This window comes from Triturus cristatus, chromosome 6, assembly GCF_964204655.1.
Source record: "Triturus cristatus chromosome 6, aTriCri1.1, whole genome shotgun sequence".
Lineage (NCBI taxonomy): Eukaryota > Metazoa > Chordata > Amphibia > Caudata > Salamandridae > Triturus > Triturus cristatus.
In genome coordinates, this window is record NC_140589.1 from 1,687,057,558 (window position 1) to 1,687,079,287 (window position 21,730).

A 21,730-nucleotide genomic window follows, 5' to 3' on the forward strand; every position below is an offset into this window, starting at 1 on the left:
ATTTTGTAGTGAAAGTGATAAATAGCATCCCTTATGTCCACATGTAGCCCCCTGCCGTAATAAAAGCGAATTCTGAGCAGCGAGAGTGTGTGTGAGTTTAGTACTAAGTGTGTTATAGAGTGTTTTTTAGAGTCTGTGTGAGATATGGGAGAGAGGGTGCTTCAGTGTGAGTGTGTTGAATAGTGTGTGTTTAAAGTAATATATCTCATATGGTAATATTTCTGACTGTAATTATTTTTTTTTGTTGCCCTAATAAAATCACTTATCTACTAATGTTCTGATGTTGAACAGCACTCTGACAATCTGGCTTAAATGTTGTTTTTTAAAGGTGTATTCACTTGCGGAGCATGCCGCGCGCGGAAATAGGGATCATGGGATAGAGGAGAGGTAGAGGGGAGAGAGGAGGATGTCAGAGAAAATTATAATTTTAATTCAGTGGAATGTATTTGAATGTGCTGTAGAGCGTTCCGGGAGACAGTGGCGTAATTTATTTCCCTTGCAGGCTTGGAGTACGTGCCAGGTTTTCGCAGCACCTAACAGATGTGCGTGATACATTGTTAAAGATAGTGGAGGTGTGTGTGGAAATAGAGGCCTATTGGAAGGTGTCGTGCTAGGAGACAATGAAAGAATATAATCCCCAGATGAAAATCACGAAGGAGGCTAAGGCAACGTGCCTACAATGTTTATGGGAGAGAATTTTAAATACAGTGGTAAGCGCACCAGTAGACACCTGCCTAATGTAAGGTCTTTGCAGGTGCTAATATTACGGCCCTGTTACAACTTAAATCCACCAGTTTGCCCCTGTACGCCTGCAAAGTGGTATTAATCATTTGAAAAATAAGGTGTTACGTAGAAATGGGTAGTGTTTTATGTCGTGCACTTTATTGTGCACACATCGGCTTCATGTAAAGCCCATGCACTCGATGACATTATGTCCCTAGTGTATGCTTTGTGTTGTATTGAAAGCAGTACGAGACGGGTGAGGCTCAAAATAAAGAAGAGTAGTGCACTGTTTTTGCAAATGTTTGAGATGCGCTGTGTCTGCCTGCTGCAAGTGACCTGAGCCTGGAATGCATCCCCAAGATATCCCCCGAGTTGTTTATGCAAGCAAAAGGCAGCGCAGCCACGTAGGGGTTAAGGGAGAGAGGAGAGGCCGAGGGGAGAGGAGGATAGAAGGGGTGGCGATAAAGAGAAGAGGCATAGGGTATAGGAGTTCCAGAGCTAACGTAATCTGTTTGAAAAAGAGAGATAGTGATGGCAAATAGGGGTCACGGGACAGAGGAGAGGCAGAGGGGAGAGATGAGAATGTTAGACAAAGTTATGTCCGTTATTATTTTAAATGTATTTTAAAGTGCAGTAGATCGTTCCGGCAGACACCGTCTTAAATTAAGAACCCTGCATGCTTTGAGTACGGGCCCTGATGAAAACCAAGAAGTAGGCAAAACAATAACAATTCCCGTGGTAAAATAAATGTGTCTGTAGCGTTCAGAATGCATGTTTGTAGTACCCGGCACATTGTAAGCCCTAAGCCTGCTGCCTTCACAACAAAAAGCTAGATACGTGTATTATGAGCTGCGTTGAGAAATAAGTGTGAGTTCGATATAAACTATAGTAGTGTGATAAAACGAACATTAAAGCAATGTTAATATGACTGTATATTTTTAAAAACACTTACATATACGCTCCCCTGACCCTTTTTCTGCTTCAGCAGCATTGCTGTGAGGGATGCTTTCACAGCGAAATCTCAGGTTGCACTTATACTGAGGCCTGTTTTTTCTTTCTTTTACAAAGGTGGCCAACTCGTGAACTGATGCTCGTAGTCAAATTTCACTACAATCTTAAACCACAAATGCTAGCAAAGTGCCTCTGCTAATAAACTAGACTTACTTGAAAGATAGGTGAGCGAAGTCTTCCCCGACTGTTGTTGTTTGTGGCAGCAGCCTATTGGAAGGTGTCGTGCTAGGAGACAATGCAAGAATATAAACCCCGGATGAAAATCAGGAAGGAGGCTAACACAACGTGCCTACAATGTTTATGGGAGAGAATTTGTAAGACAGTGCTAAGCGCCCCAGCAGACACATGTCTAATGTCAGGTTTTTTCAGGTGCTAATTTTATGGCCCTGTTACACCTAAAACCCACCATTGTGCCCCTGTACGCCGACAAAGTGCTAGTAACCATTTGAAAAAACAAAAAGGTGTTACGTGGAATTGGCATTGTTTTATGGCGTGCACTTTATTTTGAAGACATTGGCTTAATGTAAAGTCCCTGCACTCGATGATATTATGGCCCTAGTGGATGCTATGGAGACGGGTGAGGATCAAACGAAAGAAGAGCAGTGCACTGTTTTTTTCAAATGTTTGAGATGCGCTGTGTCTGCGTGCGCAAGTGACCTGACTCTGGAATGCAGCCCCAAGATACCCCCCTAGTTGTTTATGCAAGCGAAAGCCAGCGCAGTCACGTAGGGGTTAAGGGGGAGAGGAGGATAGAAGGGGTGACGAGAAAGAGAAGAGGCCTAGGGGAAAGGAGTTCCAGACCTAACGTAATTTGTTTAAAAAACAGAGATGGTGATGGCAAATAGGGGTCACGGGAGACAGGAGAGGCAGAGGGGACAGATGAGGATGGCAGACAAAGTTATATATGTTATTTTTCTGAATGTATTTTGATGTGCTGTAGAGCGTTCCGGCAGACACCGGCTTAAATTAAGCCCCCTGCATGCTTTAAGTACGGGCCCTGATGAAAAACAAGAAGGAGGCAAAACAAAGGTGCCGACAATGTTTATGGTCGATAAGTGTAAACACACTGCTAAGCGTCCTAGTACAGGCCGCTTTCTGTGCCTCTGAATAAACAGTCACATAGCGCTGTCGCGTAGGGTTTAAGGGAGAGAGGAGAGGCTGAGGGGAGAGGAGGATAGAAGGGCTGGCGATAAAGAGAAGAGGCATAGGGTAAAGGAGTTCCAGAGCTAACGTAATCTGTTTCAAAAAGAGAGATAGTGATGGCAAATAGGGGTCACGGGACAGAGGAGAGGCAGAGGGGAGAGATGATATTGTTAGACAAAGTTATATCTGTTATTATTTTGAATGTATTTTAAAGTGCAGTAGATCGTTCCGACAGACACCGTCTTAAATTAAGACCCCTGCATGCTTTGAGTACGGGCCCTGATGAAAACCAAGAAGGAGGCAAAACAATAACAATTCCCGTGGTCAAATAAATGTGTCTGTAGCGTTCAGAATGCATGGTTGTAGTACCCGGCAGTAAATTGTTATTTTCCTCTTACTTCTATGTATTACACCATATCTGTATCTTCTGGCACCCTGCGTGTGGAAACCGGCAAATATTAAGCGCTGGAAGCCAAAGCAGTTTTTTAAAAGTGACCTTATTACCCGCGCAGGCTCTTTAAGTATATGCAGCACGGACTTTAAATGTTTTTTTATTACTTGATTCCATGTACATATTTGCAAAGTAACAGCAACTTGTCCAGATTCCAAACATATAAGGTTACCTACGTTTCAAAGAACACCCAAAAGCACATCGACATAACTCCTTTTATCTCCTTAGGTTGCATGCCTCTCTGTACATCAACACACCTCCATATATTGTGTTCTTGCATGCCTGTTCTTGTTTTTAATGTCCTGCAGATGTCATTTAATATTGTCCCTTTCCTTTTGCAACGGCAGCTGCAAGCAAAAGGACCAAACTTTCTAATAAACAAGGCTGAAGATGTATGTGTTATAATTTCTCTGGCACTGAACAAAACAGCAGATGTGAGCAAAGGACGCGAGTCAGTGATCTCCAGTGAGGAACCTAAAAAGGCGGAGGCAGGAAGGGCAGGAGCAAAGGCAGTGATCACCATCGAGGAACTAAATGCAACTCAAACAAGTTTAAACTTTTGGCATTGTAAATGACAATGCCTTTTATTTATGTTTTCAAAACCAATACGTAAATAAAAGGCATTGTCATTTACAATGCCAATGGTTCAAATTCTCGCAAATGCGAGATCTATTGCATTTTAAATCCTTGTTTTCATTGGCTGGGGGCAGTCGAAGGGAGAGGGAGGCAAAGGGGGAGGAGGAAAGAGTTAATTTTAAAAGGTAAAGGGACAGGGTCAGTTTAAATGAAAAGGGCTTGTAGGAATCCTCCCGGGTAAATTAAAAATAAAAATGTACTCTCAGCATCTTAAATAACAAGCATTTGTAACACACAGGACAACAGGAGAGAGGAGGTTAGAGCAAAGCAAATGGGCAGCCTGAGAAGATTTATGGCCCAATGAGGGAGATAAGCTATGCGCGGCATGGGGATGTTGGGAGGGCTTTAAGGGAGGGGCCCAGAAGAGAGACTTCGATGCTAGGAGCTGTATATTTTAAGTGAATGTGCTTGTCCTGTACTGGCTGGTGCTCAGGGAAACGAAAGAGAGGAAGGAGCTAAGGGTGGGTGCATGGTGGGAGGGTGACTGAGGGAAAGATAACACACCCCTAAACAAAGATGATGCATTTGGAGCGACCGTGTGAAATGCAGACACCTCGGTATTACAAGTTTAGTAAAGCGAAAGCCTGCTATTTATTGTTGTCTTTGTACGTTTCAAAGGGGAGGGCAGGCAGATGTCGCGCTTAAAGTTAAAAAAAAAACACTAAAAAAAAAGACAAGCCCGGCGGAGCGCGGCGCGCGCGCGCTTGGGGGCGGGGGAGCAAACCCTTTGAAGTGCTCCCAAAAAGCGGAGTGCATGGCGGCACCAAGCGCGTGATTGTGCGCGTGCTAGCAATACAATCCGCTTTTTGGGAGCAGTTTTAAAAGCCCCTATAGTGTCACTTTGCGATCGCTTACGCGATAGCAAGGCGAGACCTAAAAACGTATAGAGTCAGAAGTCAGGGAGAGTCACCGGCATTCTGGATTTTTAGCCCGACCTCTTCTCATGCACACGACTTACTTCATCAAGTATCCTGGCCCCGAGGATTTACTTACAGTGTCCTGTAGCTCCCGGCGTGCATGCCAGTAATGTGAGGAAGTCAGTGTTTTAAAGGGAAAACGTGTTCTCAGGTGGTTCTAATCTGTGATCAGTGTGGCGCCCTATGATTGTGTCATCTCTACGCGGATTTCAGCGTCAGTCGAAAAAAACGCACCAGGTAGGTGGGAAATGTAGTAGTACTATACGATACGAGCCGGTACCAAGTGATATTTAACATATAATTGACTCATTCTAGATATTTTAAACTATTTTTTAAGAAGAGAAAGGGGCAACAAACCCACTATCCTAAGGAGGGGAAATTGGTGGTATTTACGAACCCTCTGTGAAGATTGTAAATCTTTGTATGAAGCAATTTTATACTAATAAAGTTATTCAGACATCAAAAGGAAGAACTACACATCACCCACGTGCTGATGGGAACTGTAGTTGGACAGTGAATCAGGTTCTCGAGGTGCCAGTGGGAAGAATTATGCATCATAAAGTGTTTATGGGAAACGAGGTTACATTTCTTATGTAGACACCTAGGTATTACAAGTTTAGTAAAGCGAAAGCCTGCTATTTATTGTTGTCTTTGTACGTTTCAAAGGGGAGGGCAGGCAGATGTAGCGTGGCGCGCGCGCGCTTGGGGGCGGCGGAGCAAACCCTTTGAAGTGCTCCCAAAAAGCGGAGTGCATGGCGGCACCAAGCGCGTGATTGTGCGCGTGCTAGCAATGCAATCCGCTTTTTGGGAGCACTTTTAAAAGCCCCTATAGTCTCGCTTTGCGATCGCTTACGCGATAGCAAGGCGAGACCTAAAAAGGAGTGAATTATTGCTCAGTCCTTTTTTCAAGGAATTGCTACCAGTCTGGAGCTTTTCACCTCCAAGCTTACGCACCACTACCGCGATTACAACGTTTAAACTGTAACTGAAAACCCCTCTATTAAAAAGACATTTCTATTAACTTCTCTTCTCCCCACAAACCCATCTCGGACTTAGATTTTACATTGATCTTGTCTCTAACCTTACCCCTTTACCTTGACATTGCATGATGATTTATTTGGCCTCAAAATACGTGTTGTTACGCAATATGCATTACTGGTGTAATTAATGTCTCTTACGTAGTGATCTATTCTATTGCAAAGCGCCCCAATAACCATTGTAGCCCGCCCTATATTAAACCGCACATAAATAGGCTGTCTTCAGATTTCATGGCTGAAAACACTTCAGAAGGCAACACGTACGCAATATAAACACTGATGTTATATTTGGATCTAGGGGGTAGTCCAAACAATCCGCAATTTCTCCTCTGAAAAGATTCGGTTAAATCATAATGGCGGAGAAAGTGGTACATAAAAGCGTGCAGGCAGAGGCGGTATGGAGAATGAAACAGAGCGTGTGGCCAGATCCGGCCTGCAGCGGGACGTTGTGTAACGTGTCTCCGGCGCTGTGTGAACTTTCAGCTGGGGAGGGGGAGGAGGAGGGGGAGGAGGAGGAGGGGGGGGGAGTAGGAGCTGCTGGTGCCCGGGGTGACTCTGCCCCCTCCTCCTCCTTCCTTCCTGTGATCCGAAGAGAGGAAATTCCTTTCTGTTTTTTTTTTTGTGAATGACAAACTCATTACCGATTCATTCAACACAACCTGTTCCAGCCAGCTCCGTCGCCACGGCAACGCCTCAATGGGGTAACCTTCTGCTGTGCTCAATCAATCACTGCGCTCAAGGAGCACAACGTCCTGATTGGTTGAACTGACAGAAGGTTACCCATTGAGGCGCTCTCTGCGTGTCTCCATTGAAGCCGGAGCTGCTACCGGAGTTTCCCTGAAGCTGAAGGCCCCTGAGTGCATAACAAAAGCAGGCCTGCGCCCGAAGAGACAGACAGGAGCGCAAAGCACGAGGAAGACGGGGACTCGCAGGCAGGGCGCAAGCCATTGAGAGCCCCCTCCCAGTTGCAGGCAGACTGGTAATTGGATTTGAGTTGTCGAGAAGGAAAGAACAGAAGAGAAAGTTGGACGTATCCGTGGATCGGGATTTGCGAGGCTTGCTGTGGAAAGCGGGTGGTCTCGTGGCATGCTGTGATCTCGGAAGTTTGGCAGGTCAGGGAGAGAAGCAGAATTGTTGCGCGCCCGTGGGTGCAACAAGCCAGCCTTATTGCTCAGGGACTAGCGGGCCTAAACCAAAAAAAAACATCCTGTCAGAGAGCACTACTGACTTAAGGCCTCCACCCCCAGCCGACGAAAACACAGATTTGTGCATATGCCTAAAGGAGTAGGTGCCGCACAGCCAAGAACAGAGACAACCTATTTCAATCTTGAGATCAGAACTGAGTGAGGGCAAACGCTGCAGAGCAAAGACCACACGCGACCCCCTCGACGGACCAACATTAAAACCTCTGGACTACCTTGTGCCAGATCACAATTGCATCTAAGAAAACATCAAAGCTCCCGGAAACGTGCATCCTTTAAAGCCGTCAAAAGACCTCAAGTGCGGGATCTCAGGTCTTCCACCAGCTGTGACGAGGCTCGTCCTCCCAGCCAGGGTCACTCCTGCTCCGCTGAGTGGAACCAGCGCGCACATGCCACAGTAGCCGTGCTCTCGAACCCGTGCCGCCCGCCGCCTTTTCCCCATGCTAGAGAAGTTGCGCCCGTCCGGCTTGACGAGCGGCTGCGGCAAGACGGCGGCTTGGCTGAAGGAGCAGATGGAGCAGGGCAGCGAGCGGCTGCTGCTCATGGACTGCCGGCCGCAGGAGCTCTACGAGTCCTCGCACATCGAGGCGGCGCTCAGTGTGGCCCTGCCGGGCCTCATGCTGCGGCGCCTGAGGGGTGGGAAGCTGCCGCTGCGGGCTCTCTTCCCCCGCGCCGACGACCGAGAGCGCTTCGGCCGGCGCTGCCGCACCGACACAGTGCTGCTTTACGACGAAGGCAGCGACTGCAACCAGAACGGCGGCGGCACCGGAGATAGCGTGCTGGGACTGCTGATGGAGCGGCTGAAGGACGAAGGCTGCAGGGCCTTCTACTTGGAGGGTAAGAGCGCGCGCCACAAGCCTGGGCCTTCGGGGAAATGTGGATTACTGAGTACCATGGGAGGGACTGGGGTACCCAGGGACACTCATTTGGTGACGTTTTGCCCTGGAAATCATGCATGTGCTCCTGGGATGAGTCCTTGTTTAAATGTAACTGGTGCTTATGTAAAGCGCGCCAATACCTCCGGGTCGGGTTAGTGCTATATAAAAAGTGCCCAAAAATGTCTCAGGTGAATAACAGTGGCACACGGGTCGTCTTAAACCGCTCCAGGGCTAAGGGAGGACGATAACCCATTCAGAGAAAGGGTCTAATTTAGGGGCATATTATCAAGCCAGGCGATAAAATTATTGCTGCTTTAGCGGCAGAAAACTACCGCTAAAACGGCGATAATTGGCTTGATAATATGCTCTATGGAATTCCAATTGAAGCCCATGTTAGATGTCCTTCACATATAACATGGGCTTCAATTGGAATTCCATAGAGCATATTATCAAATCCCTTATCGCCGTTTTAGCGGCAGTTTTCTGCCGCTAAAACAGCGATAATTCTATCGCCTGGCTTGATAATATGCCCTTTGGTCTCGCGAGCAGTGTTCAGGTCAGTGGTTTGATTTGCCTACAGTACCATCTATACATTAACTATAGGTTAAAACAACCTATGATTAAGTCATGTTTACGTTTTGGAACCATTCCCACCATCCCAATTTGTTTCTGGGTGGTTGGAGATGCGTGGCTAAAATCTACTTTAGCGAGTACATCGTCAAAGCGTGTTTTATTTTCGTGCACAAAATGGCGTTTGAGATAATTGGGCCAACGGTACATCTTCCAAGCGGAGAAATGCGATTCCCAGGTGCGAGACTCCATTAAAATCAGTTGGGCTCGTTCACTAAAGTGTGAAGGTAACAAACACCCTGTGCGGCACACTTGCGCTGTACCGTAAGCCAGAATGACGCCTTTCCCAGGTTGATTAATTATCTTACATTGACAAGATTACCTCCCCCAGATCACTAGGTGTTCTTTCTTGTCGGCAATGACGACCACCATAGCACTGTCCGTTCGCAGGTATCCTGTTCTTTTAATTTGTGGGCGGAAGGTCGGGTGTTTTAAAACCGTGCGAAATAAATTAAAAATTCTGCTCAAAAGACGACCCCGCTACCTCATGCATAGGGAAAGAAAGGGGCCATGTAGACATGACCCCTTTCTTTCCCTATGCATGAGGTAGCGGGAGAGACAACAGAGATCTGTTACAGCAGAGGTACGGCGGCATAGAAACATTGACGTGCAGTGGATTTTTATCCCGACCTCTTCTCATGCACACGACTTACTTCATCAAGTATCCTGGCCCTGAGGATTTACTTAGTGTCCTGTAGCTCCCGGCATGCATGCCAGTAATGTGAGGAAGTCGGTGTTTTAAAGGGAAAACGTGTTCTCAGGTGGTTCTAATCTGTGATCAGCCCGGCGGAGCGTAGCGAAAGCGTGCTTGGGGGTGGGGGAGCAAACCCTTTGAAGTGCTCCCAAAAAGCGGAGTGCATGGCGGCACCAAGCGCGTGATTGTGCGCGTGCTAGCAATGCAATCAGCTTTTTTGGGAGCACTTTTAAAAGCCCCTATAGTCTCGCTTTGCGATCACTTACGCGATAGCAAGGCGAGACCTAAAAAACATCTACATGGAGCCACATGGTGCTCTACTCACAGATAACAGCACGAACATCCACCAATATGCCAATGATTCAGAACTGTACTCTCCTCTGCCTCAGACATCCTGCAACTCGAACACTGGCTGAAGATTATTCAGACCTGGATGTCCAGCACCTATCTGAAGCTCAATCAAACAAAAAGCAGAATTCCTAGTGTTTTCCAAGAACAAACAAACAAGAAACAGTACAAACCTAGCTCAATGACATAAACCATGATGGCTTCAAACAACAACTTTCACTGAATGCCAAGTCACTTGGATTTTCCTTGGACATCAACCTCACCCCTCAAATACACTCTTTGTGCATTTTATTCTTTAAAAAGTCAGAATAGGGGGGCGTGGCTTCGCGGCGCATCGTAATGGCCGCAGCCTAGTGGAGCTCCGGCGACCATGACCCTAAAACCCCACATCCGACATACATATCCTGTTACCTGAGGAGAAACCCGACAACCGAAAGGCACCCTGAATACTCGGCGTGAGGAGCAGAGTCCGCACCTGCTCCCTATCCTGTGGTATCTTTGTCGGAGCCACGCGGCCTGCACAGTAAACAAGCGCTGGGGCCTCGATTGACTGACGACGTGGGGCGCGTTGTGACACTGGCGGCAGGACGCAGAGCCTGGTCCTGACACGCCTACCCCGGACCGATCTCTGCATCAACTGCAGTGAGAGGCGGACCGCGGGGGCCGTAGTGGCGGTGGGACGGACGGCACGAACCAAGCTTGGCGGGCCCCGTGCTGCACGCTGGTAAGCCTGCACCGCAACGGTGAAGACACGATTTGGCCGGCGGTGGTGGAATGAGCGATGGGGAGAGAGAATCGGGGTGGCCCCCCCCGCCACCCCTCACCAAGAAATTGGAGGCATAAAAGAACAGCTTGGTAAACACCCTCTACAAGCTGACTGACCTTCACTTAAATAAAGGGGAGATCGCATGCCCTGCGAGAGGTGCCCCACCAGTGAAAACGTGACACCATTTTCCTTTAGCTAGAGGGAAGGTCCCCACAATTATTGACCGAGGCGGCGCCAAGGACACATAGTGAACACATACCTCCCACGCGCCTATCTTATTTGTCCAGCATACGCAACGCCCGGATGGCGGCCCTACGCCTGCGTTGCTCCTATCGCTCACGCCATACCGTAACTCTCCTGCCTGGCTGAGCCGGATTGCGGATCCGGCTTTGAGCACAGTGAAGACCCCGAAGATAGGCAAAATGGCATTCACAAGGGGCCTCAAGTCAGTGCAAGCGAACAAATTAGACAAATATGCATTCTCAAAAGACAATGCAATGAAGTGTTCCCCTAAACACAGGAATGCAGGAGAGCAGGGGATCACAGATAAAGAACCTACTCTTAAGGATGTCATGACAGCCTTAGCAGAGATAAAAACCTCGCTTGAACATAAAATGGACACCATAACGCTTGAAGTGAACCTAATCCGTGCAGATCTCAATAAAAATTATGAGAGACTTAAACAGGTGGAACTCAAGACTACCAATGTAATAGAAGACACCTCAAACTTACAAACTGAAATCAACGAACTGCAAACTTTCAGAAAGAACTCGGAGACTAAACTGGATGAATACAAAGGCCGCCTCCGGTGCAATTACGTACGCATTTTGGGGGTCCCCGAAACAGCAGAAGGGGAGTCAGTTGACATGTTTGTGGAAAGCCTTATTCTTCAACATCTTAAACCCAAGGGTCTTAGCAACTTCTTCGTTGTGGAAAGAGCCCACAGAGTCCCAGGAGGGTGACCGAGTCCCGGGGCCCCACCACGTCCCATTCTGGTCAGGATCCTCAACTACCGGGACCGCGACGCCATACTTCAACGAGCCAGAATGGGGCCTCCACTCAGACTGGATAACGCCGATATAACCTTCTTCCCTGACTTCACTCAACTAACCCAGAAGCAAAGACGGTCCTTCCTGGGGCAAAAAAATTGCTAAGAGACAAGGGGCTCAAATATGCAATGCTCTTCCCGTCCAAGCTTCGAGTGGAAGCTGATGGTAGGGCTTGGTTTTTCGGCAACCCTGAGATTACAGCAACCTGGCTGGAGACCCGGAAAGCTTGAGATCGGAGAAGTTACTATCGAGGAAGCAAGTTCAGGACCGATGGAGATGCCCCCTGGAACTTGGACACAAACTAGACCTCCACGAGAAGAAGCAGATGGGCACTGTGGACATATTATGACCGGTACAAGGGGTGAATCTGGGTTGATGGACTCGAAATGCACTAATGTAGTATCTCCTTACAGAGTTAAGTAAAATGTTCTTGGGTGGGGGGGTAAGGGGGCCGGGGTATCACGCACCCTCATCTTCTTCATTTAGTACAATAGTTGGGCGACAGGCGCTCTGCCAGTTTGGTATGGGCAGTTACAAGTCCAGAGGGCAGGGAAGCAGGGAGGGGGTTGTTGGAGGGGAAATTGGTTTTTGTTTGTAATTGCAGTTTTTTCGTCGACAAGCAATGTGATAGACGTGACTGAGGCCTTGACCTTTTCTATTAAGTTTGATGCATATGCAGTGGGATAAGGGGGCAAACATTTTGAGCTGGAATGTTAAAGGGGCTTGGGGATAAATTTAAATGCAGTAAAGTACTTCAGTATGTCAAGAAGCAGGCCCCTGACATTGTTCTTTTACAGGAGACCCACCTGATAGGCAGTGCATGTAAGGCGATGTGCAGATGGGGGCATAAATTGGTTGCACATGCAGGTTTTACAACGAGCTCGAGAGTGGTGGGCATTATGCTAAAAAACACATCCCCCTCAGCGTAGATTCTACATGGGTGGATGATAGAGGCCATTATGTAGGTATTACTGGGTCCTCTGAGGGACAAACCATTACATTAATGTCTATTTACGTTCCACCTGGCCTTCAAACCACTACATTCCAGGACCTGTGCACCACTCTCCTCTCACTACCGGAGGGAATACTGCTGTTGGGAGGTGATTTTAATTCAGTGGGCTCGGGTAGGCTGGACCGTCACCCCAGCGTGAGTTGGGGCCCTCTAAAGGATGGCTGCCGGACTTTCTGGAGACCATGGGATTGGTGGACGGCTGGCGTACTTACCACCCTGAGAAAATACAGCACACCTTCCATTCTGGTGCCCACGGTAGCCTGTCCAGATCAGATTACATTTTGATCCCCAGCCCCCAAATCTCACTTATTCATGAAAACAAACATTTAGCAAGGGGCATATCCGACCACTCACCGCTTTGGTTACATATACTTCTGGATCAGAATAAGGTGGGTAGAATTAGCCCCATTAACCCCTGGTATTTGCGCAACCCTAAAATTCGCAAAGATCTTCTCAATACCATAGACACTTATTTTAGTGAAAATTCTGGCACAGTAGATTCCTCACAGACACTCTGGGAAGCTTTCAAAACTGTAATTAGGGGAGAAGCGCTCTCATTAATATCTGGGCAAAAAAAGGAGCAACAAAGGGAAGTGTCCAGTGTAGAGGACGAGATCTACAACCTAGAAAGAGACATGGCGGGAACGACCACACCAGCTTCACTCCACTTGCTAAGCCTTAAACAGGATGAATATGGGACGTTAGTCACAGAGAAGGCTAAGGCACTGGGAAGAGAGAAACTTGGCAGGATTTATGACCTAGGTGATAAAGCGGGAAAATTGACAGCATGGCTTGATAAGTGGGAATGGGTGAACAGATTGGTCCCGGTTCTGCAAGAGGCTAATAATACTTGCATCACTGACCCCCAAGACATTGCAAATCGCTTTGCCAGTCACTTTGCTACGGTATATACTGCAGTGGCGACATATAGTAAGGAAGACTCGGCTGAATTATTGAGGGACATAACACTCCCAACCCTCTCCTTGTCGGATCAGCAATTAATGGACAGCCCCTTGACAGGAGACAAAATAGAAAAGGCGATCAGATCACTGAACTCAGGGAAGGCACTTGGTCCTAATGGCATTCCCATTGAGTTATATAAACTTAACCCTGATAAATTGGCCATTTATCTTAAAGCCATGTTTGAGGAGAGTAGGGACAAAGGGGAACTACCTACTAACCAGTGGATAGTGAACATAGTGACTATACATAAGGAAGGCAAACCCAAAACAGACTGTGCCTCATATAGGCCAATCTCCCTCCTTAATGCTGAACCCAAGATCCTGGCCAAAGTACTAGCTAATCGACTAATTAAAATTATCTCTGACCTGGTGCCCCCGGACCAATCCGGTTTTATACCGCACCGAAACACGACATTTAATCTGCGTCGAGTGCACGGGGCCCTTGGCAGGGCGGACACGATTCTGGAACCGGCTATTCTTGTCTCCTTAGATGCCACCATGACGTTTGACACCATTGAGTGGCCTTATCTTATAGCTGTCCTTCGAAAATTGGGGTTCGGCCAGGAATTCATTTGGTGGATTTGCCTCCTATATTCAGCGCCACTGGCACAAGTCGTGGTTAATAATAAAAAATCTGACACTTTTAATCTGAGTCGAGGTACCCGTCAGGGGTGCCCACTTTCTCCTCTCCTGTTTGCGTTAGCTTTGGAACCTTTGGCGTTGGTGATCAGACGAGATCCAGCTATTCGTGGTATGCGTAGGGCACCTGAATGGGAGGACCGCATCGCGCTTTATGCAGATGACGTACTGCTTTTTTTTACTTATCCCAAACGATCCCTAACTGTAGTCCTTGATATATTGGTGGTTTTTGGCAGATTTTCTGGATTTACGATCAACTGGACTAAGTCCCACCTCTATATTCTGCGGGGAGGTCCTCCAGACCGGCCCCGTAACTGCCCAATCGAGAATAATACCACAGGATTAAAATATTTAGGGATTTTTCTCTCCCTAGACACTGAAATTAGATATGAAAAGAATCTCCTGCCCCCACTATTACGATTGAAATGAGACATAGCCAGTTGGAAATATCTTCCCCTCTCTTTACTAGGCAAGGCTGCCCTTTTTAAGATGTTGTCCCTCCCCCGTTTTCTTTATGTCCTTCAAAATTAGCTCGATCCTGTTCCACTGAAATACTTTAAAGAAATTGAACACCTGCAGAGGGACTTGTTATGGACTGGTACACCACAAATTGCCCTGTATAAACTTACGTTGAAATGGTATGATGGAGGCATCAGTCTCCCAGATATAAAGAAATATTATTGGGCTGCTCACCTGGTGGCTATTAACCATGGCACTTATCGTAACCCTGATGACCCAGGCTACCGTATGGACAAGTGGCTCCTCCCGGGTGGGAACTATAACAGATCACTTTATTCGAAACCCGACCGACTAGGGCTAACGGGCCCTGCTGGCCATTCGGTTAAGATTTGGCATACCGTGAATAGATTCCCTCGGATGGGAGCGTAGACTGACATTGGCCACTCCCCTGTGGGACTCTGCACAACTAGGTAACCTATGGACTTGGAAGGGGTTCGATAAATGGGACATGATTGGCATTTCACAAATTAAAGATCTATGGGAAAAAAATGAAGTGAAAACTTTTGCCACTCTCCAAAATCAATACGAGCTAACTAACACTGAGCTTTATTGATATATGCAGGTTAGCCATGCACTGTACTCACTCCTCCCAAAGAGCTCCTCCCTTCCTGAATCGTCTCCGATTCTAGATGGACACCTCCCAGATAAAACCATCACCTTAATCTATAATAAGTTGATATATAATTTGGATGACCCTCTCTCAGTGCTTCGACAGAAATGGGTGGCAGATGAGGTGGAACTGGATGATGAAGACTGGAGGGAGGCAGTGTCCTCTCCTCGAGTGGTAGCTATCCCTGCACAATTAAGACTGGTACAGCTTAAAATCCTGCACAGGATATATATGACCGGCCCCAGGCTACTACAAATGGGAAGAGCTAAAACAGGAGACTGTCGCAGAAAATGTGGACATATAGGTACCTTTATGCACATCATATGGGAATGCACATACATTCAAACATACTGGATGGAGGTACACAAAGTTATGAGAACAGTCCTCGGTGTCACTATCCACCCTGAAATACGTAGATGCCTATTAAATATATGAGAACCAACTGACTTGAATACCCAACAAACACAGTGGGCCACTCTGGGATACACACTGGCAAAAAGAAACATCGCTCAAGCCTGGGGAGCGGTGGATCCCCCCACATTAGAGGCTTGGGAAAAGAGTATGGACTGGTGTATGTTCAGGGAAAAGACGGTATATATCACCGAGGCTGTCCTAGAAAGTAGTCCCGCATTTGAACACAATGGAACTCATATTGTGGTGACATTTGCACCCCCGCAAAGTATTGTACTTGATGACCTGCTCCCTCCCTGAAATGTCCTAATTGTGTATAATGTGAACAATTGTTGTCTCAATTTGTCATGCCTTGATGGATATTGAGTGGATTCTGGAATTGCTTATATGTCGACGGTTGTTTAACCCTTTCGCTGCGGCGGGAATTCCGCCGCAGCGCTGGGGGGGGTTTGGGGGCAGCGCGGTGGCGCGGTGCTCATGACGGAACCACTCCGTCATGAGCCGCGGTTGAGCTGTGCTCATGACGGAGTGGTTCCGTCATGACTCCGCCCACTGCGCTAATCGCCCGCACAGGCGGGGAATTAGCGCCGCGTGGGTGGCGCGGCCGCCAACGGCCGCAGCATGACGGAACCACTCCGTCATGAGCACACGGCGACCGTGGCTCATGACTGAGTGGTTCCGTCATGAGTGGGGAAGGGGTTAATAAAAAGATTTATACATTTTTTTTTTTTTTAAAGTCAGACTAGGCGATAATTACACAATCTCATAAACTTTAAACACCTTAGGGTTAGATTTTTATCAAGAGCAAAAATTATGTCCTTCAAAAGGGGCTACCTGTAAAGGGGTCATAGAAGTTTAAGTACCGTAAATGGATTCTTTGTGCAAATGATAAGTTGAAAACTAGATAAAAACGTTTGCAAATTGCACATTTTCCCAGAGTAAAGATACTATGTCATATTTATTGACTTATATGCAAAGGGAGAAACCTAACTAAAGAACTTACTGATCCAGAGTCTTGTCCTTCACCTTTCACAATAATGGGAAAATGTAGTGAAATAATCTACTTAAATCAGGAGTTGTGGGTGGTGTACCATTACCTGCCAAACAAAATGTCTAGATCAGGGGTCTGCAACCTTTTGTGTAGTGAGAGCTACTTCTGGTCAGTGAAAATCGTCGTGAGCTACTAAACCCCAAGCAACTCACGTATTTTTCCGAGAGACCTCCCACGCCCAGTTTCATTGATGTTAAGGTTAAGCCTATGTCTTCAGAGCCCATAGTACTGTGGTTTGAACACAATAACACTGAAAGGAATGACTTTGGATCTGTGCTGTTGGCAAACCGCTTTACGACCTTTCAATATAATAGCTTCAAAATCAGGACCTTTCAATAGCAGTCACTGAATGAATCATTGTAATGCAGCTCAATTAACAAACAAACAGGAACAGCAATCTTACCTTCAATGTGGAACTGTATGATATCCTCTATTGCTGTGTAATCTGGTAGCCTGGCGGGGGCAGTTCCGAAGAAGTCATTAAAGTAGTGAAGTAGTCACACTGTCACACAGTGTGTGGCAGTCAGCCTGTGCAAAGCTTTGCTGAATCACAATTGCAGATGGATTCTTCTACTGTAGCTTTGAAAAGATCGCTGTGTTTCTCAGTTGCTGGATAAGCTGAAGTTCAGCTCTGTTTGGATTGGAAAGTACAGATTTTGTCCTCCACTCGGAATTCTTCAGAAGGTTCCGTTTTGACTTTAAGGTTGTTATGGCACCAGTTATGTTCGCAGTTGTATTGTCATTGCTCCCTTTACTTTGTAGGAGTGTCAGCAAACCAGGACTGCAGTACAAATTGCTTTGTTCTTATTCAATAAAGATCTTTGAAAGATGCTGAAGATTCTTCTCTTAGCTCTTTTTTTTATCTTGTTGTCAATACACCAGGCCTCCAGTAAACACTGCTTTTTTCTTATCTTGAGCAGTAAATAAATATTTAGAAAGGTGCTGAAGATTCTTCTCTCCAACTACTTTTTTCTTGGTGTCTGAAACGCATGCCTGAACTACACATTGCTTTGTTCTTGTTCAACTCTAACAACTGTTACTAACAAAAGGAATTTTGAAAGATGCTGAAGATTCTTCTCTATAGCTACCTTTTTTCCTTGATCTCAATAAACCAGGCCTCCAGCAAACACAGCTTTGCTCTTATGCAGCAAATAAAAATGTGAAAAGGTGCTGAAGATTCTTCTCTCCAGCTACTTTTTCTTGTGTTTGTAAAACAGGCCTGCAGTACAAGTTCCTTTGTTTTTGTTCAACTAATAAAAAAAACTGGGGGCTGAAGATTCTTCTCTGCAGCGACTTTAATCTTGGTTTTAATAATGAAACAGATACCTAGATTTGGGATTTCACCAGGAGCTGTCATTGAACAAGTGTTGATTGCGAATTGATTCCAATTATTTCAGTGAGAGACTTGACACTGTATGGTGTCCACTAATCCCTTGTAATCTGGGGTGTAGCTTGAGAGGGCAACTCTTATGGAGTCATTTAAATGTTCGTCAGTTGGATGTGTGCAAAACTTAGATTTTATGAAGTTCATATCTGAAAATGCTGATTCACAAAGATTGGTAGAGCAAAATAGGGAAAAAAGTTTCAATGCAGCTGTGTGGATGTTCTTAAACTTTTCAGCATCCACAAGACTCCAGAAATGAATGTCAGATTGCCTCGATTTCAATTCAATGTCATTTTGAAGTGTGACAATCTCCATTTCCATTGTCAAGGTTCAAAAGCACACTAATTTTCTTCGAAATGTCAGTAACATCCACTTCCATGAAGGGGTTTGAAGTGAACATCACACAGAGCTCCAGTTGCTCAAAATCACTAAATCTGTCACTGAGCTCTTGATTAAGCCTCATGAGGAGGCTACTGTATTTTTCTATGTCCAGGACCTCAGCCTCAGCTTTGTTTTCTGAAAGGATTTGGAGCACAGAGGGAAAGTGCTGCATCTTTCTTTTCTGTACATGCTGTATGAAAAGGTTTAGTTTTGATTTAAATGTTTTGACAGAACTTACCATGTTGGTTATTGTCTTGTTTTTGCCTTGCAACTCGTAGTTCAACACATTTAATTTTTCTGTCACATCAGTCAAAAAAACTAAATCGAGCAACCATTGAGTGTTTGATAACAGTGTGGTATCTTCATTTCTAGACTCCATAAAAGCTTTGACTTCTGACAATAATGAAAGGAATCTTCGCAGTATTTTTCCCCTGCTAAGCCATCGGATCTGAGTGTGCAGTAAAAGGTCACCATACTCGGCTGATAGTTCATCAAGGAACAATTTGAAGGTTATGTGCTGCTTGGCCTTTGCACGAATTGAATTAATAATTTTAACAACAGGAGTCATCACATGATCAAACCACATTACCTTGGCACATATTGCCTGTTGATGTATAATGCAATGGTAGTTCAATAACGGAGGGAAATCTGGATCTGCTTTACAATTGGCCATGAAGCCAGAATGACGCCCTATCATTGCGGGTGCACCATCAGTGGTTATCGCCACTAACTTTTTCAATGGGACATTTTGTTTCACAAAATAATTTTTCACCTCATTGTGGACGTCAGATCCTCTGGTTGTGGTTTTCAGAGGCAACAAAGTTAGAAATTCCTCTTTATCAGTAAAATCTTAAAAAAACATTCTAACGAACATTGTCAACTGTGCAATATCGCTTGCATCAACAGATTCATCACATTGAAGAGAAAAATATTTACATGTCTTCAAATCGTGCTCTAACTGATCTATCATGTTGGCCGATAATGCCGATACCCTTCTTGCCATAGTGTTTGACCCTAACTGCACATCTGAAATGGCAGACATAATTTCAGGGCTATTTTTGAAGTCTTTGAATAAGGACTGGGCCATTAAAAGCATTGCTTCCTTCACAACGGCTCCATCTGAAAATGTTGCTTTGTGCTTAATCAAGTGATGAGTAAATACAAAGGATGCTTCAGTTGTTGCAGTGGCTTTCTTCGTGGTCTTTGTAAAAAAAGATTGCTGTGTCTGCAATGCAGATTTCAGTTTGTTTACTTTTTGTGACCTCAGGCTGCTTCCTTTAGGGAACTTCCTCTCAAAATGCATGTGTTTAGTTGAAAAATGCCTCTCAACATTCCCCTTTTTTCCCACTGCAACTTTAGCTCCACAGATTAAACATACACAGTTGTCTTTAATTTGTGTAAATAAAAATTTGTTTTCCCACTCTTGATGGAAGTAGTAAGTCTTACTCTTTGCCTTTTTGGAGGGACCGGGCTCTTCATCCATGATTAGTTGTTAAGACTGTAAGCAAGAGTAAAAATGTTGATGAAGTCAACATACGGCTAACAATACTGCAACACAATGCCTCCCCTTTCTTCATTATCACGCATGACAGCACCTTGAAAAACATAAGTTGAGTGTGCACTGTACAAAATGTATGAGGCCACGCATAGCCACCCTGCCTGGCCTTGAATGGCCTCATACATATATGGAGGCAAGGCAGTGCAAGTCGCTGTGTTGAGTTACTCTGCCCCACGGAGGTGTTCCATGAGTGGGGCATGGGTATTACCAAGCACCCCCCATAGATTCTGGCACATTCTCAAATTCGCTATTAGTGGTGGACCTGGGAATGCGTCAAAAATGTTTCACCACCCCAGGTGAGGCGTAACAAGGAGAAATACCTTTATTGCTCCTCTTTATTCCCTTTTGAAATGTGTGCTGCATTTTGCAGCACACTTAGAAAGAGGAAAATGCCTCAGAGGATTGTTTTAGTGCAAGAAGGTGCCCCTTCCAGCACAGAAAAATTCTGTCTGCAACGCAGGCACCCTTGCACCACGGCACAGGGGTGCCTGTGTTGGCACTAGGCAGCAGTGTGTGTGTCAGTGCAGGGAAAGGATAGAAATGCATCATAGAATGTTAAATTAAATATGGCGCATGTCTGCCCTTTACCTTTGCGCAGAAAGGTGGCTTGCTGCGCTGTGTGAAAGTGTGCTAAATATGCCCCCCAGAATAAGGTACTATACCGGTACATGGCATATTTGCATTCTGCGTGATTTGACATAGTAGTAGTTTTTCAAATAGTTCACCGTCCTAAAACCTAATTCCTATTGCATGAAAGGAAATTATGTGTATTTTGCACACACCTACCATTGAGAACCCGAACCAGACAATGCAAGATATCAAGTGTAGCAGCCATTTTAAAGATAACCGACTGTTCCCCTGAAAAGTACATTCCCCCAGTCCAGCCTGAAGATTAGAACATCACTCTGCTGTGTAGGGCTGTAGGCTCACGTTTTGTAGATACCAAAGGACAGGTGTTTCCTGAACTTTCACAATGGCACAGATGTGCACAGATCTGCCTTCAGAACTGGAGTGCTGCATGGAATACCTGATCACCACTTTTCAGCACTATGCTGTCAAGGAAGGGGACCGCAGCAAAATTTCATTCGACGAGTTTGAACGTTTCAGGACCGGAGCTTAAAAGAAAATGATGGCCTCTTTGGATGGTGGGGTTGATGGGAAGAAAGATAATCAGATTGACTTCCAGGAGTTTTTTTGAGCCTGATTGGGGGTATTGCCTGCCATAAGGTAATAATGTGAAGAAGACAAAGCCAGAACTCTCGCACCCAAGCCACATCTCAAGTATGTACAGATGTACAGACGTACATCACACTTTTGCTCACACAGTTATATTCCATCCATGGCAAAAGATTATCATTACACATTTGTCATAACATAAACCGGCATAAATGATTAAAAATGGGGGCAATTTCTCACAGAGTAGTACACAGTCACTGTTTTTTTGTTTTGACTGGACCCCACACGCTTCAGATCACCTCGAGGGGGTCATGTCAGACTCAGTCCAGTTACCAACATAAAAGTATGACTAACAGCTATTATTACACAGTGCTTTAATCACTGGGTAAGCCTACCGCTACTCAGAAGTCAACGGGGCGAGTCTGCAATGACTCAATAATTATCAATCCCGTCATCCATCACTAAGCAGGGGACTCCCAGGCAACGCTAGTCTTTTTATTACATAATTAAGGGATACACGCGCCTGCTGAACAGATCTCCAA

General features: G+C 45.7%; 1 pseudogene; it reads left to right on the forward strand.

The window, feature by feature from the left end:
• The first annotated feature begins 20,985 nt into the window (after positions 1-20,985).
• On the forward strand, positions 20,986-21,251 carry LOC146821840 (protein S100-A11 pseudogene; annotated as a pseudogene).
• Positions 21,252-21,730: the final 479 nt, after the last annotated feature.